This window comes from Macaca mulatta, chromosome 14 (genome assembly GCF_049350105.2).
Source record: "Macaca mulatta isolate MMU2019108-1 chromosome 14, T2T-MMU8v2.0, whole genome shotgun sequence".
Lineage (NCBI taxonomy): Eukaryota > Metazoa > Chordata > Mammalia > Primates > Cercopithecidae > Macaca > Macaca mulatta.
This window is the reverse complement of record NC_133419.1, coordinates 83583786-83601135: the sequence shown is the minus strand read 5'-3', so window position 1 is coordinate 83601135 and position 17350 is coordinate 83583786. Positions and strand designations below refer to the sequence as shown.

General features: G+C 41.9%; 1 protein-coding gene across 8 annotated transcripts in view; it reads left to right on the top strand.

The window, feature by feature from the left end:
• The first annotated feature begins 1245 nt into the window (after positions 1 to 1245).
• RAB30 (RAB30, member RAS oncogene family) overlaps positions 1246 to 17350 on the top strand; it is a 93741-nt gene continuing 77636 nt past the window's right edge. For all 8 annotated transcript variants that reach the window (XM_015115289.3, XM_015115282.3, XM_077960524.1 and 5 more), the window contains exon 1: positions 1246 to 1455. The gene's annotated coding sequence lies outside the window, so the exon portion shown is untranslated. The remainder of the gene's footprint in view (positions 1456 to 17350) is intronic.

Below are 17350 nucleotides of genomic sequence, written 5' to 3'. Positions count from 1 at the left end.
ACGTCAGAAGGCTTATCATTAATAATATCCTACCCCTCCCCACTTTTCTGAGACACGGGCTCGCTCTGTCGCCCAGGTTGGAGCACAGTGGTACGATACTGGCTCACTGTAGCCTCAGCCTCCTGGGCTCAAGCAATTCTCCCACCTCAGCCTCTAGTGTAGCTGGAACTACAGGAGTACGCCACCATGCCCAGATAATTTTTTTATTTAATGTTTTTGCAGAGACGGTACGGGGTCTCCGTATATTGCCCAGGTTGGGCTTCAACTCCTAGAATCAAGCTATCCCCCTGCCTCTGCCCCCAAAGTGCTGGGATTAAAGGCATAAGAGACTGCACCCGGCCAATATCCCCTTTGAACATCTGCTTTCGCTGGTTGGTTAAAAAAAAAAAGTGTCATTTTAAATTTAGAGTTACTCCTTCAGGCTGCTCCGTCTCTTTTCTTACTTGCAGGGCCAAAGCAACGTCTCTTTCCAGCTTGGCCACCTTCCAACAACGATTTCTTCGGACGCCTTTGTTAATCATTCCTGTATGAAAAATCAGTGAATCTGAAACCTTGGGGAGAGGGAAGGGGGGTTGGAAAACAAACGGCAAAACAAAAAAGGATTTGGGAGGACTACCCCAACTCCGTGAGTGGAAATGGGCTTCTCCGAATAGAGGCGAGGGTCGCCGCCTGGGGTCCTCGCACCTCAACAAAAGACACCAACTCTCTCAACTGTATTGTTAACCGATCTAAATGATACTCCAAGCCCAAAAGTAAACCGACTCTCTCAATCTCTTAGCTAAAAAATGGAGAAGGAAGCGTAGGGCCCCATGCAACGCCTTCAGGAGCGGAGACCGAGGCTCACTGGGCCTCTTGATGCAGCTTCCAGGTGGTCCCGCCCTACATCAGTCCCCAACACGGCCTCCACCTTCTGGTTCCCAGATTCGTGCCCGCGGCTATCCGACCAGGTCGTCCTCCACCTCACTGTCCCCACTGAACCACCACTTGACTCCCGCATACCCCTAAAACCTCTGCCGGGCTCCGCGGAATCGTCCCAGTATTCCCAACATGGCGGCCGAGTCCCCTTTGCTCCTTCACTCTGGGCGCGTCCGACTTTGGAGCATTTTGGGCATTGTAGTTCCGGCGATTGCCTCGGTATCCCTCCAGGACGTAAGAAGACTACAGTTCCCAGAAAGCACCGCCCCTGAGCATGGCTATTGGGGACGTTTGGACAGAGGGATGATGTCATTGCAAAAGCCCCACTGCATTCATTGTGCTACGGTCTCTCCACCCCCTGCTGCTGCTGGGCTTGCGATTGCCGCTCGCTCCAGCTGAGCTAAGAGTAGCAGCAGCACCAGGGCAGGGACTGACTCCAGCCCTTGGACTCAGGACATCGCAGACCTTGCCTTGCGTGCGTGACTCATTCGCATATCATTTCTGTTTATGCCTGGGGTGGGGAGAAAAATCCCAAACCAGGTGAGTTGAAGTGATTTATTCAAATGCTTCTACCAAGTTATTCCTCCCGCTTAGTTCTCAAGGTTTTCTTTTGGGAAGCTGTGAGCGGTGGGGAGGTGGGGGGGATTGGGGAGAGGCTCGCAGGCGCTGCTAAGGGGAAAAGCTCTGTGCAATTTGGGTCACTGCAAAGAACAACTCCAGCAACCTTCCCCCGCCAGAGGACGGGTGCCTGCCAATTCCCTAGTCGCAACTCCTCTCAACCTTTTGGAGACGGGGTGAGGGGGCTGGGCTAGGAAGGATGTTGGGAAGTGCTCTTGGAAAATCAGAGGAAGGCAGAGGTGGGGGACTGCAGTCCTGTCACACACGGCCCGAGAGCTGAGGTTTGAGTGGGAAGGGGTGATGCGTGGGGAGAAATGGAGACAGTGATTTAATGTGGTCGCACTACTTTAGAACATTTGTATGCCGCTTGGACGAGCACTAGTTATTAATTTTTAAGATGAACGTGCTTAAGTTTTGTGGGGCTTTATTATATGTGTGTCTGTCTATGTCGTTTGTCTCGCCTTTTCTGCTGATTTGAGGTGACAGTGTCCTTTAATGGTGCACTCCGTGCCAGTCAGAAACATTTCACGTGTCTGACGAAGGTTCTTTGAGGCTGCTGGAAGCAGCGTTTTTGTTAAATGTTTTCCGTTCTCCGACTGCTGGATTCAAGATTGTTTGGAAGTGGAGCCGACAGATTTGTGCTTGTGTGTTTTAAATTACATTGCATAGGCTCTTTGCCACTGACAATGGTACCATAATGAGCTGCTGTTTCCTGAGGCATAGTCACTACTCACAAATAACGGTTTGAAGAGATCGATTAGGGAAGCCGGGTTCCTTTTAACACATTAGAGAAAGGGAAAGTTAGAAGCGCTGTTAACCTTCATTTGGCATTACTGAAAGGTGCCCATGGAAGAGTAATTTTGGTCAGGGGAACCAAGGAGCATAGTAGTTGTTTTGTTATTGTTGTTTTTTAAAACGAACTGACATTTAACAGGACATAAAGCATTCTGACTTATATGATGCTCTTGTAAGAGTTATAGGGATGATTAAGGCAATAAATATGTTACTTTGAGATAAACAGCTGGCTGGCTCCACAACAGATGGGGCCAGTCTTAGCTGAGAGATCTACAACCTTGGAAATGAATGGACCTGGGGTCAACCACACCCCCTCTTGGAATGTCAAAAGAAGGAGAAATGCCAGAGTATTTGCTTAACTCTAGAATGCTAAACCTTTTCATAGCTGAGTCAGACATAAGGGAAAGTCTTTACTGGTTGTCTTCTGCTGCTAAGCCAATTTTATTCATTTTAAATTCAGACCCTTAGGTCTCCAAAGTTGTAGCTATGTGATATTTCGTTAAACGCTGCTTGATGCTGAATGCAAAGGACAGTCCATTGTATGGGCTTTGTAGTAGAGTGATTTATTGGGATGCCAATGAGCAGCTTTTGGATTTGGGAAAAGATCAACAGTCAGCCTTTGCCTCTATGTCTCTCTGTTGATAACTCTCTGCTCTTCTGGACACCCTACCCTTCTCTCCTGTACTTTCCTTTCTTCCCCCCACCCCACCCCACCCCACCCACATCTCTTGAAATTCTGTTTATTTCCCTATCTCTCCATATTCAGTTTACAGTTTTCCTTTGTATTTCAAAATCCCTCCCTTATCACCAGCATATCACATCTCTTTCTCTCCATCTCTCTCCAATCTCAGAACACCCTCCCTGGTCCTCCTTCACTTCACCTGGGAACTCCTGGGTGGATGTAGACTATGTGAATATTTTTGCTGAATCCTCTTTGAGGAGAATTTCTTTGCCTTTTCTGTTTCTTGCAGTCTGTGCTTGGCAGGATGAGCAGCAATGAGCCTGACCCCTGGTCTGGTTTGTAGTTTCTGTGACAGACATAATTTAGCCCCAGCAGCGTGTGAACAATGAAATGCTGCAGTTGGGCTCATGCCACTTTTCCTTTCACTGGCACCTGTATTAGGAACTGCCTGTGGGTTAGCCAGGTTTTTAAATGCTCTACATGAAATGTTCTCATAATTCCCAAGGCATAAGTAGTCTTCAAATGGCTTGCCTTATATAATACATTTTTTTCCCCTCATCCTTGCTGCAGCTGGTGGTGGGAAGGCTGTTCTTTACCCCCTCTTCTTTCCTATTCCCTGTGCAATCCAGGTGGCCAAACTGCCCGTTTGGTTTTTTGAAGATACTTGGAGGACAACAGTTCCACTGCCCCCCACCCCCACCCCCCACCCGGTTGTTTCTTCTCCTTTGTGCAGGAAAGAGGTTTGTTATTTTATACTCTTCTCTTAAGGGGAAGAGTGTGATAGTGGCTATATTTGTTTATGTAACAGCAGTGCTCTTCTAGGTGTGGAAAGTCTAACTGCTATCCATCTGGAGGCAACTAGTGTGACAGGCAGATTCAGAAGCTGTCCTCTTAGACCTTTTATGCACCATCTTCTCATAACTTATTTTCTTCTTCTGAAATACTTCCTTACTCACCAAGGTTTCTTTTATTGTTCCAGGGAGGAGAAATGGGCTGAATGCAGCATTAGATTTGGCCTCATCACTGCTGTCTCTGTGACCTTAAATAACTATTCATTTCTTTCTGCTTCAGTTTACTTATTTACAAAGGGATAATGATCCTTGCTCTTTGGTTTACTGATGTTATAGCCCTCTATAATATGGCCCCGACCTATAATTCTGACAATTTATATTGATTGAGCAGCTACCATGGGCTAAGCACTGTGGCTACATCAGTGAGAAGAAATGCTTCCCCTGACCTCATGGAGCTTATATTCGAATAGGGGATATACTTAATAAATAATTGCAAGTGTGGTGAATGCCATTTCCAAAAGGGTTGAGTAGGAGTGCCTGACATGGTACTTTCCCCTTGTCTGGGGTTATCAGGAAAGATTTCCTATAGGAAGTGACACTTGAAGAGACTTGGAGGGTAAGTGGAAGCAGTAATTCAGGATGGCAGTGGGAGATGCTTATAGTGGGACAAAGGTCTCTGGCAGAGGGAACTTCATGTTCAAAGTTCAAAGGGAAGAGTGGTGAACCTGAGGATTTGAAAGGAAGTTAGAGACAGAGCAAGAGGAGAAAGACTAGAATGAAGAATGAGGCTGGAGAGGTGGGCAGAGGCTAGAGAGTAGGCAGTTCTCTGAGCTACAGGTGAATTTTGGTCTTTATCCTAAGGGTAATGAGAACCTAGCCCGGCTTTAATAAACTAGATGAATGGCATATGTAGGATGATATTAAAGTATTATCCTGGCTGTTAAGTAGAGGAGATTGAAGGGAAGACTTGGTCAGAGTCAATGTGTAGAGACCAAGTAGCAAATAATTTTTGTTGTCTGTATGAGGGATAAAGGTGCTTAGATCTAGAGTGGTGACAGAGGGTTTAGAGAGACACTAGTTTGTTGTTCTTGTTGTTGTTGTTGTTGTTGTTGTTGTTGTTTTTGAGACGGAGTTTTGCTCTTGTTGCCCAGGCTGGAGTGCAATGGCACGATCTCGGCTCATTGCAACCTCCACCTCCCAGGTTCAAGTGATTCTCCTGCCTCAGCCTCCCTAGTGGCTGGGATTACAGGTGCCCGCCACCATGCTCAGCTAACTTTTGTATTTATTTATTTATTTTTGAGACAGAGTCTCACTCTGTCGCTCAGGCTGAAGTGCAATGGTGCAGTCACAGCAGCTCACTGCAGCCTCCATCTCTGGGTTCAAGTGATTCTCCTGCCTCAGCCTCCCAAGTAGTTGAGATTACAGGCACCCACCACACCTGGCTAATTTTTGTATATTTAGTAGAAATGGGGTCTCACCATGTTGGCCAAGCTGGTCTCTCAAACTCCTGACCTCAAATGATCCACCCACCTCAGCCTCTCAAAGTGCTGGGATTACAGTCGCGAGCCACCGTGCCTGGCAACTTTTGTATTTTTAGTAGAGACGGGGTTTCACCATGTTGGCCAGGCTGGTCTCAAACTCTTGATCTCAGGTGATCCACCTGCTTCAGCCTCCCAAAGTGCTGGGATTACAAGCATGAGCCACCATGCCTGGCCGACACTAAGTTTGAAAATTGTAATTCATAAGATTTGTTGATTGATTGGATGGGGGAATAGGGAGAAAAGGGAGTCATGAAATGACTTGAGTTTTTTCTTGAGCAACTGGGGATGACGTTTTCAGGGAAAGAGAACACTGAATGGGAACCAGATCTTTTTGTTTTCCAGAAGGGAGGACCCTTGGACATGCTGAGTTTGAGGTTCCTGGAAGACATCTAAGATCTTTCACTCTTCCTGTCCATGTGTGGGATGTGGCATGATGGAGTAGAAGAGAGCTCTGGATGAGGCTTTCTCACACTGGGCACTACTTATTTATTAGCTGTATGATGTTGGACATATTACATTTTTTTCCTGAGCTTTAGTTTCCTCATCTGTACAATTTATTCCACTAATTTATACTTATCCCCAGCATGGAAAACAACAGTATACTCAATTTACTTATTTATTATAACAGTTTTCCATGCACTATGCTAGGAAAACAACATTGAATAAGATACTGTTTACTTTGGAGGAATTCACTCAGTTGAGGGAGACAAACATAAATAATCATGTACAAGGAAGTACTTTGGCAATACTAGGCTGGGAGGTGGGGGTGAGGGGTGCGGGAGGCATCCACACCTTTGACCCTAGTCATGAAGGCAAGCAAAAGCTCTCCAGACTGTGTTTCCAGGCACCTAACAGAATGCTTCACACAAATTAGGGACTCTAAATGTTTGTAGAGTGAGTGAATTAACCTAAGTCACTAAGGGCCTATTTAGAAGCAGGAAATACCAACACATTGGAAGAGGACTATTAGTAATAATACAGATGCCAAATGTAAAATACTTTTAAGAGACCCATTAAAATGTATTCTAGGCTGTGCACAGTGACTCACACCTGTAATCCAAGCACTTTTGAGTGGCTGAGGTGGATAGATCACCTGAGGTCAGGAGTTCGAGGCCAGCCTGGCCAACGTGGTGAAACCCCATCTCTACTAAAAATACAAAATTAACTGGGTGTGGTGGTGCACGCCTGTAGTCCCAGCTACTCAGGAGGCTGAGGCAGGAGAATCACTTCAACCTGGAGGTGGAAGCTGCTGTGAGCCGAGATGGTGCCATTGCACTCCAGCCTGGGCAACAGAATGAGACTTTGTCTCAAAACAAAAAGTATTCTTGACACTTTCAGCTTTTGAAATATTTTGTGATCACTTTTAGGGAAATTCAGAAATATTTCAGATCTGGTTTCTTTTTGGGCTGAACTTCCTTTATTCAAGTTAGTATCTCAAAAAAAATCATTCTAATTGCATAGAGTTCCCTAAATCAATGGGTCTCAGACTTTTGAATTATATAGAAAAGTAAAATTACAAAAAATAAAATTGAATGTACTGTGAACAATAGTTATTTTTCTATAGTAAATTGAAAATGCCTCCTCACTTTTATCTCATAGAAAATATATTTAGCTTTATGAAAAATTCTCTGCATTGTTTTTTTCTCATTTTGTTGCAGAAATGAAACATCAGAATAATGTAATAATTTAGGGAACCATTGCCCTGTTTTCTTGGCTGTGGTGGAAATGTGATCCATCTCCAAATAAGAGCATTTCCAAGTATGGAGGAATTTAATATGGACCACAGTTAATTTATTTTTAGTTTTTTCCCTATAGGAAGCCAACTTTTGAGAACTAGGTAGGCCTCCTCAAGATTAGCTTAATATAGCAGTTCTTAATTCATCCCTGAAAGGTCCTCAGGAAGACCAGGAACCTTTGAGATCATGTTGAATTGTATACGTGTGCATGTTTATGTGCTGGAATTCATATGTACATGCACATATTTTTCTATCAGTATGTGTGTGTCCTTGAGCAAATTACTTAATCTCTTTGAGCCTCTGTTTCTTTGTAAGACTCTTGTGAGGTTCACATGATGAGATCATGTGTTTTAAATGTCTGACACTATGCTTGGTATAACTGGTGCTCATGGTAGCTGTTGTTAACATTATTTATCCTTTTAAACATTTTATTTATTGGATGATGCTTGTTTAGTATCCACAGTGACAAAATGAGGAAAAAGATAATTTAGTGTAAGTACACAACCTGATTCAATGGGAAGTACACATCACTAGGGTAGAAGTTTTGCCAGAAATGCTTAACTTAAATCTAACCATGGGGCTGGGCATAGTAGCTCACATGTGGAATCTTAGCACTTTGGGAGGCCACGGCAGGAAGATTACTTGAGCCCAGGAGTTCAAGACCACCCTGGGCAACACAGCGAGACTCTCTCTCTCTTTCCTTCTTTCCTTCTTTCCTCCTTTCCTCCTTTCCTCCCTTCTTCCCTTCCTTCCTTCCTTCCTTCCTTCCTTCCTTCCTTCCTTCCTTCCTTCCTTCCTTCCTTCCTTCCTTCCTTCCTTCCTTCTCTTCCTGTCTTCTTGTCTCTCCTTTCTCTCTTTCTTTCCAGAGTCTCACTCTGTTGCCCAGGCTAGAATGCAGTGGCATGATCACAGCTCACTGTAGCCTCTACTGGGCTCAAGGGATCCTCCCATCTCAGCCTCCTGAGTAGCAGGGACCGCAGGTGTGCACCACCATGCCTGACTAATTTAAAATTTTTTTGGGTACAGACAAACTGTCACTATGTTGCCCAGGCTAGTCTTGAATTCCTGGGCTCAAGTGGTCCTCCCATTTTAGCTTCCCAAGAGTTCCCAAGAACTCTACCCAGTTCTTGTCTCTATTAAAAGAAAAAAAAATCTAACCATAAATAAATAATCAGATAAATCCAGATTGTGGGACATACTGCAAAATAGCTGGCTTGTGATCTTCAAAAATGTCATGCATGAAAGACAACAAAATGAAAGGTATGAGTGACAGATCTATATTAATGGAGACTAAAGAGATATGATAACCAAATGGAACATGTAATCCTAGATTGGATCCTGGACTTAAAAAAAAAAAAAGCTACAAAAGACACTTTCAGGATAATTGGGGAAATTTGAATGGGAGCTACATAGTAGATAATCAGTAACAATGTTAGTTTTCTTGGATGTGATAATGATTCCATTTGTTTAACCTGACATGTTGTAGATATTGGTATTTGATCAGCTGGTGTTCCTGAATGTTGTCTTCAGGAATGTAATAGCAAAGCTAGAATACATCAAGGGCTGCTTCAGGAGCCTATGAGCTGGGATACCACTTTTTGGGACATTGTAAGTGATGTTTTATATCCTTTCTAAATACAATCCTGTATTCTGTGACTGGAAACTTCTACAGCTGGCACTCTATGCTTGACATTACTAGAGGGAGTAATGCAAGTGGAACTTTAGCTGTTTCCAAATCGAAGGGAAAAGGTACATAAATATGTATCTCACATTTGTTTTTTGATTCTAGAATTGACATAAGATTGGCTGGGTGCAGTGGCTTACGCTTGTAATCCCAACACTTTGGGAGGCTGAGGCAGGCAAATTGCTTGAGTCCAGGAGTTTGAGACCAGCCTAGGCAACATGGTGAAACTCTGTCTCTAAAAAAATACAAAGATATTTTTGTATTGTTTAGCTGGGTGTGGTGGCGCACACCTGTGTCCCAGCTGCGGGGTGGGGTGCAGCTGAGGCAGGAGGATCCCTTAAGCCCCAGAGGTCAAGACTGCCATGAGCCCTGATCATGAGACCTTGTCTTTAAAAAAGAAAAGAAAAGAAAGAAATAACATATGATTAGTTAAAATTCATTACAGAAAAACACATGGACTGTATAGGGAAAGTCCTCTTTAATTCTACCCACAAAGATAGTCAACTTTCAGATTTTGATGTGTATTCTTCTATCATTTTTCCTCATATGTGTACTAACCATATTATTGTAATACATGTAATTCTGCTTGTTCTCTTTTGCTTAATATATTTTGGGCATTTCCCCCATGTATTTGCATATTGCTCCAACTTAACTGTTTTAATGGTTGTTGGGAACTGTGCCACAGTGAGCCTTTGAGTACCTCATTTTGTTATGAATTTGTGGGAATATTTCTGTAAGATATCTTTCAGGGGGTAGAGATGCTGAGTCCAAGGACACTAGCATCGCCCCCTGATTTAAATTCTTGTCAGCAATGTTGAGAGGGCTAACTCTACATACCTTTGCCAAGTCCATTAGCTACTTGGGCTGACCTCTTTTACTAAGGGAAGCTAGTTGTGAAGGGTGAACAGAATGGGGGCAAAAATTGAATTACGGAGTTCCTGCTCGTTTTTGTGATGGCGGTAATAAAGGTTGATGTATAAATAATGTGGAAATCCCTGGAAGAGAGAAATACGTTATCCCTGCCTGCAACACAGTACAGTGTTTAAAAAGTGAACTGAAACAATGAAGCAGTCAAGAGTTTTCCCCAGAGAATTCTGCAGAAAAATTTTATTTTCTAGTTATGGTTAGTTAACTTCACTAAAATGTGGACGTCATCAACCTTGAAATGAAAATAATATCTTCTGCTCACTTCCTCTACATCTCAGTCATGCAACCACATTGCAAAGGGAGAATTTAACCTCTACTTTTAAAATATCTGAAGCAGGTGGTTAAAAGGCACGAGTGTTCGTTTTTCTGAATTTCAGCAGAAGCAATCAAAGGGCAGATTTTGGCATTTTTCTTTAGAGAAGCAGGTGTGAGCTTAGGAGTGGTCATCAGTGAGTCACTCTGCCCTAACAGGAACCCTGGGGAAGAGATTGTGAGGATCGCAGCGGTGAATTATTTTCACTCTTTAGCCATTGTGACTGAGTGGAGCAAACAAAAAATTTGAGCTGTTTGCTACATGGACAACTTATCTTTTTTGTTTTTGAGACAGAGTCCCACTCTGTCACCCAGGCTGGAGTGCAGTGGCGCAATCTCAGCTCACTGCAACCTCCAACTCCTGGGTTTGAGTGATTATCTTGCCTCAGCCTCCCGAGCAGCTGGCATTACAGGTGCCCACCACCACACCTGGCTAATTTTTTGTATTTTTAGTAGAGACGGGGTTCCGCCATTTTGGCCAGGTGGGCCTCAAACTCCTGACCTCAAGCAATCTGCCCACCTCAGCCTCCCAAAGTGCTGGGATTATAGGCGTGAGCCACCACGCCCGGCCGACAATTTATCTTTTTAAGCCTCAGTTTCTTTATTATAAAATGGGGATTATTGTGGGGCTCAAAGGAGATGATGTATATAAAAGGGCTTTGGCAAATTTATGTGCACATAAATATATGCTGTTGTCAAAGGGCTCATGTCTCAAACTGAGCCAGTTCACACTAGTCTTTCCTTTAACTCCAATGGCCTGTGTAGGCTGAATGACTTTTTTAAAGGAATTCTGTCTCATGTTGTCTAATTGTTAGTTCTTCAACCAGTGTTTGTGTGCTAAATGCAAGGTCCTGTGCTGAGTATTCTTAGGAAAACAAAGGTGGCACCATCTGGGCGCTTTCGTTCTTCACCACTTTTATTGTAGGAAACTAGTATCTTTTAATGAGAGTCTTCAATAAAAGATGCACTACAAAGTTGCATTGTGGATGCTGTCTTATTCTCTCAATTCTAGGCAGTAGAATTTAGTTCAGTTTTTTACATACAAATGAGGAAGCAAGTTTTAGTAAGGTTAAGTAAACTTGATTTGTTTTTTGACATGGCCTAGCCGTTCCCTCTCACTCCGAAAAATGCAGATGTAGACCCTAGGTAGGCTTTCTGAAACCAAAACTATACTGTTTCTCTAGCTGCTTCCTGTTCTTGCCTTGCCTTCTAATTGAAAATATAAGCTTCATGAAGGCAGGACTGTCTGGTGGCATTTACTTTCAGATGATTCATGTTATTTTCAGGCACGGGGGAATAGTTTCCTGTAGACCTGTTGTTTACTGAAGCCATAATGTAAACTGTCATAGCATCTACTGGGTGCCAGGTGGTTTATGTTTTATTTGATTCTTTTTCCAACTTAATTCGAAACCTCTCAAACCTTTAGAGCAATTGCAAAAATAGTACAGTGAAGCCAGGCACAGTGGTGCACACTGGTAGTCCCAGCTACTCAGAAACAGGAAGAATGCTTGAGCCCAGGAATTCAAGAGCAGCCTGGGCAACATTATAAGACCCCATCTTTAAAAAAAAAAAAAAATCCCACCGAAAAAAAAACGAACAAAAAACATTCCATGCACCTTTTATCTGGATTAATTTGCTTTTGTCTTTACACACACACACACACACACACACACACACGCACAGACACAGATGCTTTCTCTAAACCACTTGAAAGTAAATTGCAGATATCACCATACTTTGTCTCTAGGCACTTAAGCACATATCCCCTAAGAACAAGGACATTCTCTCATGTAATCACAATACCATTACTTGGAAACCGTAATATTTTTCTGATTTCCTCAGTCATTCCAATGTCCTTTATAACATAAAAAAATTTTTCTGATCCAGAATCTTATCAAGACTACTTACACAATACAGTTGTGTTCTTTAGTTTCCTTTAATATAGCATATTACCTGTATTAGTCAGGGTTCTCCAGAGGCAGAACCAATAGGATGGATGGATGGATGGATGGATGGATGGATGGATGGATGGATGGATGGATAGACAGAGAGAGAGAGAGAGATGGGAAGAGATTTGTTAGGGCGATAGGCTCATGTGATTATGGAGATTGAGAAGTCCCATGACAGGCTGTCTGTGAGCTGGAGACCCTGAGATGCTGGTAGCTTAGTTCAGTCCAAGTTGAATGGCCTCGGAAACTGGGGAAGCTGACGGTGGAACGCTCAGTTTGAGGCTGAAGACCCAGAGACTGGGGGGCTGCTGGTGTTAAGTCCTGCAGTCCAAAGGCCAGGTATCCTGGAGTTGTTGTCCAAGGACAGGAGAGGAAGAGTGTAGTGTATTTCAGCTCCAGCAGACAGCTTGACATATTCACCTTTTCTCTGCTTTTGTTTTCTCCAGGCCCCCAGCAGATTGAATGGTGCACACCGACATTGGTGGTGGATCTTCCACACCTAGTCCACTGAGACATGCTAATCTCCTCTGGAAACATTCTTGCAGACACACCCCAAAATAATGCTTTATTAGGTTTCTAGGTATTTCTTAATCTAGTCAAGTTGACACCTAAAATTAACCACCACAATACCCTTGCCTTTTTTGCCTTTTACGATATTGAAATTTTTGAAGATTCCAAGTTTGTCGTCTTGTGAATTGGATTTGTCTGATTGTTTTCTCATTGTTAGATTGAAGTTAAACACTTGTGGTGAGAATTCTTCATAGGCGATGTTCTATCCCTCCCCATACATCATCGGTGACACCTAATATCAGTTTGTAACATCACTGGTGACATAAGTTTTGATCATTTGGTTGAGGTGGTATTGCCAGATCTCTCCATTGAAAGGGCTACCTTTTCCCTTTGTAATTAATAAAATTATCCGTGAGGTGATATCTTGAGATTGTTTGAGTATCCTGTTCCTCAATAACTTTAATTCAAAAGTTTTAACATCTATTGATAATCCTGGCCTAGGTCAATTGGTATTTATGAAGGGATGATTTTCTAATTCTCTCTTTCCTTCTATATTTATTATCTGATAGATTAGCTTTCAGCCCCCAACCCCCCAACCCCTCTTTTTTTTTTTTTTTTTTTTTATGAGACGGAGTTTTGCTTTTGTTGCCCAGGTTGGAAGGAGTGCAATGGCACGATCTCGGCTCACAGCAACCTCCACCTCCCGGGTTCAAGCAATTCTCCTGCCTCAGCCTCCAGAGTAGCTGGGATGACAGGCACATGCCACCATGCCCTGCTTATTTTTGTATTTTTAGTAAAGACGGGGTTTCACCATGTTGATCAGGCTGGTCTCGAATTCCTACCTCAAGTGATCTGCCCATCTCAGCCTCCCAAAGTGCCGGGATTACAGGCATGAGCCACCATGCCTGTCCCCACCCTCACCCCAACCCCCCTTTTTTAAAAAATATCACTTGGACTCATGGTTTCTTTTTCTCACAATGTATTATAATCTATTACTAATCTTCTTGCCTTTTTTCCCCCTCAACCTTATGCTTTCTGATATTCAAATTGTCCCAAATGTAGCTATTATGAGCCTGTCTTATCTATTTGGCCCCAAAAGCAATCTGATAAAGTAGGCGAGATTTTGCACTTACAAGTGATGAAATGAAGGCTCAGAAACTACAAGTAACTTTCCCAGGGTCATATACCTAGTTAGCAGATGTGGCCAGATGAAAACCCAGTTCTGATTAACTCAAGCGGGTCCTGCTACTTGGTTCCTGCTACTCCACACTGCATCATGATGGACCAGGAACAGAATGTCACTTGTTGAAACCAATGTAAAAAGAAAGCACAATCCTTGCATTGTTGTTGCTAATAGCAAATAATTGGAAATAACACTAAGTGTGTATCCGTAGAGAACTGGTTAAATAAATGGGTATGTATACACAAGGGAAAACTATGAAACTGCAAACAAGAATTAAGGTGTTCTCTAAGTACAGATACGGAAAAATCTCCAAGGATATATTAAAAGAAGGAAGAAAGGTGCAGAACACTATATATTTGTGAAATAAGTTGGGGATAAGAAAATATATTCGATTTTGCACACAGAAACCCTGGAAAGAGGCCAGGCACGGTGGTTCACACCTGTAATCCCAGCACTTTGGGAGGTCAAGGCAGGCAGGTCACTTGAGCCCAGGAGTTTGAGACCAGTTTAGGCATCATGGCAAAATCCCAGATCTACAAGAATATAAAAATTAGCTGGGCATGGTGGCATGTGCCTGTAGTCCCAGCTACTTGGGAGGCTAAGGCAGGAGGATCACTTGAGCCTGGAAGGCAGAGGTTGCAGTGAGCCAAGATCGTGCCATTGCACTCCAACCTGGGCAACAGAGTGAAACTGCCTCAAAAAGACATTAGAGAAGGCTGCTTTAGCAATTGGTGGCTGGTCAGGAGACAGAGGGATGCTTTAAAAAGAGCCCAAGTGTGGGAGCCTACAAACTGGAGTTTAAATTTGTGTTATGGCATTTTCATACTGCATGATCTTGGGCAAGTCATAACTACTCTGAGACTCAGGTTCTTCAACTATGATAGGGGATGTCTAGTCTCAAAATGTTTCTTCACAAGGTACTTATTACAAGGAAAATAGTTACAAGGAAATTACAAGTTACAAGGAAAATAGTAACTTCACGGTGGAGAAACATGGCAGACAGCACTTTAAGTGATCCAAGTTTACACCAGTGATGGGACAAATCAACATCTGAGAAGTTCACATTGTCACTTGTGTGGCATTCCTACCAAAAATACAGAACCTGATCTAATCAGAAATAGCTAAGGAAATATCTGATAAACCCAAATTGAGAAACATTCTACATAAATTTTTTTTTTTCTGTATTTTTCAAAAAGGTAAAGGTCATGAAAAACAAAGACTGAGGAATGGTTCTAGATTTAAAGTGACTAAAAACACATTAAAAACTAAATGCAACATATGATCCTGGATTGAATCTCAGAAAAATTTTATTTTTATTTTTTTGCCATAAAGGCCATTATTTGGTCAATTGGTGAAGTTTGAATAAGGATTGAGATTAGATAATAGTATAGGATGAATTTTAATTTCCTGATTTTGATAATTATACCATGGAAACACAAGGACTGTCCTTGTTTTCTTGGAAATACTAAGTATTTCGGGGTAAAGAAATGTCCATACACGGAGGGAGAATGATAAAGATAATGTAATGATAAAGAATGATAAAGAAAATGTAAAGCATTAACATTTGAGTAATCTGGGTGAAGGGTAATTAGTAGTTTTCTTGAAGCTTTTTGTTAAGTCTGAAATTAATTAAAAATAAAGAGGTAAAGATGGTGAGAGGGGAGATGCCAATACTTAGAGCACAAGGTTTGCTGCAAGGGTAAAACAAGGCTCAGGTCTCAGCATGGTGCCTGTCACCTGGTGTGATTCCCAGTACAGGCTGGCATTGTGGGATGGGCAAAGCCAACAGTAGCTCTTAGCCATCATGTGGGAGCCAAATTAAAATTGGCCTGTGGCATATGGTGACAGTATTGTTCTGAATCCACAATTGGAATTCGTGGTCTGACGAATACTTTTCTCTCTTATTCATAAATTCATTTAATTGCAAAGTTTCTAAAAGTACACACATCAAATCACATTTAGTTATCCACTTAACAAATCATCTCAGGATAGTGTTAAATTTGTGTGAAGCTGTGATTGTCCTAGGAAAGCTAGAGGTAATGGTCACTTTCCATCCGGGCTATTTTGGGGCCAGTACTAGCATTTGGGCAACTATCTCTGACCTTTTCTTCCCTTTCCTCTCCCTCAACCCAACACCCAGTTTCTGATTTTGTTGCAGAGAGCTATTTTAGTTAGCCATGTTAAATGTTAATTGTTTTGGCAGACAAAAGAAACTTGAATAAGCTTTTCCTTCCAAAACTCAAGAACTTTGCTTTCTAAGAGCTAACATTGGAAAGAATGTTTCTGGCCTGGAAAATTTAGGTAGCAACTTGAAAAGGAATTCATGTCCTACAGGAATTGGAAGTGGTGTAGAGAGCTCAATTTCTTTTGAGAGAGATTAAAATATATACTTCTGTCTGAAATAGTAATAAATATGTATTTTTCATCTTTTTGCTAACAGCCTCAAAATATGAATGATTAAATTCAAAATAGATTTAGCACTAAAAAAAACCAAAAACCCTCAAGTGATCCGGATTTTAAAACATTTCTGAGATATCAGAAGGACTATTTTGCTGAGTAAGAAGATCCTTAGTGTAACATTTAAGCCTGTCCCTTTGAAGTCACAAAATGTCTACCTTCTGGAGGAGCTATGGCTGTATAACTCAAGATTCCAAATTCAGTGATACAAATCTGTACTTACTGTTACTGCTGTGGAACTGTCCTGTTTTGACTATTACCTGCCACAAATTGTTTGGTCTTAGAATTCTGCATGCTTTTTGCTTTTAAAATTATGGTCAGGAAGCAAAATGCAAGTATAGTAAGTTACTTTCATTCTGTAACTTTATAATAATAATATTGGCAAACTTTTTTTTTAGTTTATGACCTGCCAAGCACTATGCTAACATGTTATATCATTTAATTTTGGCAAAAATCACATGAGAAAACTGAATCTCTGAAAACTGAAGTAGGAAGCCTAAGATCATATGACTAGCTAAGAGGCAGATCCAGGACCAGAAATCAAGACTGTCTTACTGAAGAGCCTGTGCTGTGTGATTTTTCTGCTGGACAATTTGCAATTTTATGTGGAAGATGATTCATTTTTTCACCTTATAATCTTTAAAACTGTGTCCTTTTTTACTTGATAAGTATTTATTGAGAGCCCATCACATGTCAGGCACCTTGAGAACTATAGAGATGGTTGAAACACATCTTTATGATTAAGGTGTTCACCTAGCAGCATTATTCACCATAGCCAAAAGATGGAAGCACCCCAAGTGCCCATTGAAGGATGAATGGATAAGCGAAGTGTGGTATTTACATACAGTGGAATATTCCTCAGCTTTAAAAAGGAAGGAAGTTGTGACAGATGCTGCAACATGGATGACCTTGAAGATGTTATGCTAAGTGAAATAAAAGCCAGTCATAAAAAAAATACATTGTATGATTTCAATTATATGAGATATTTAGAGTAGTCAGACACAAAGGAACAGAAAGTAGAACGGTGGCTACCAGGGGCTGGGGGCAGGAAAGAAGTGGGAAGCTGTTTAGTGGGTGTAGAGTTTCAGTTTTACAAGATGAAAAAGTTCTATAGATTGGTTGCACATCAATGTGAATATACTTCACGCTATTGAACTGTATACTTAGAAATTGTTAAGATGGTAAATTTTATGTTATGTATATCTTACCCCAATTTAAAAAACCAAACAGATACACCTTATGTCTTAGTC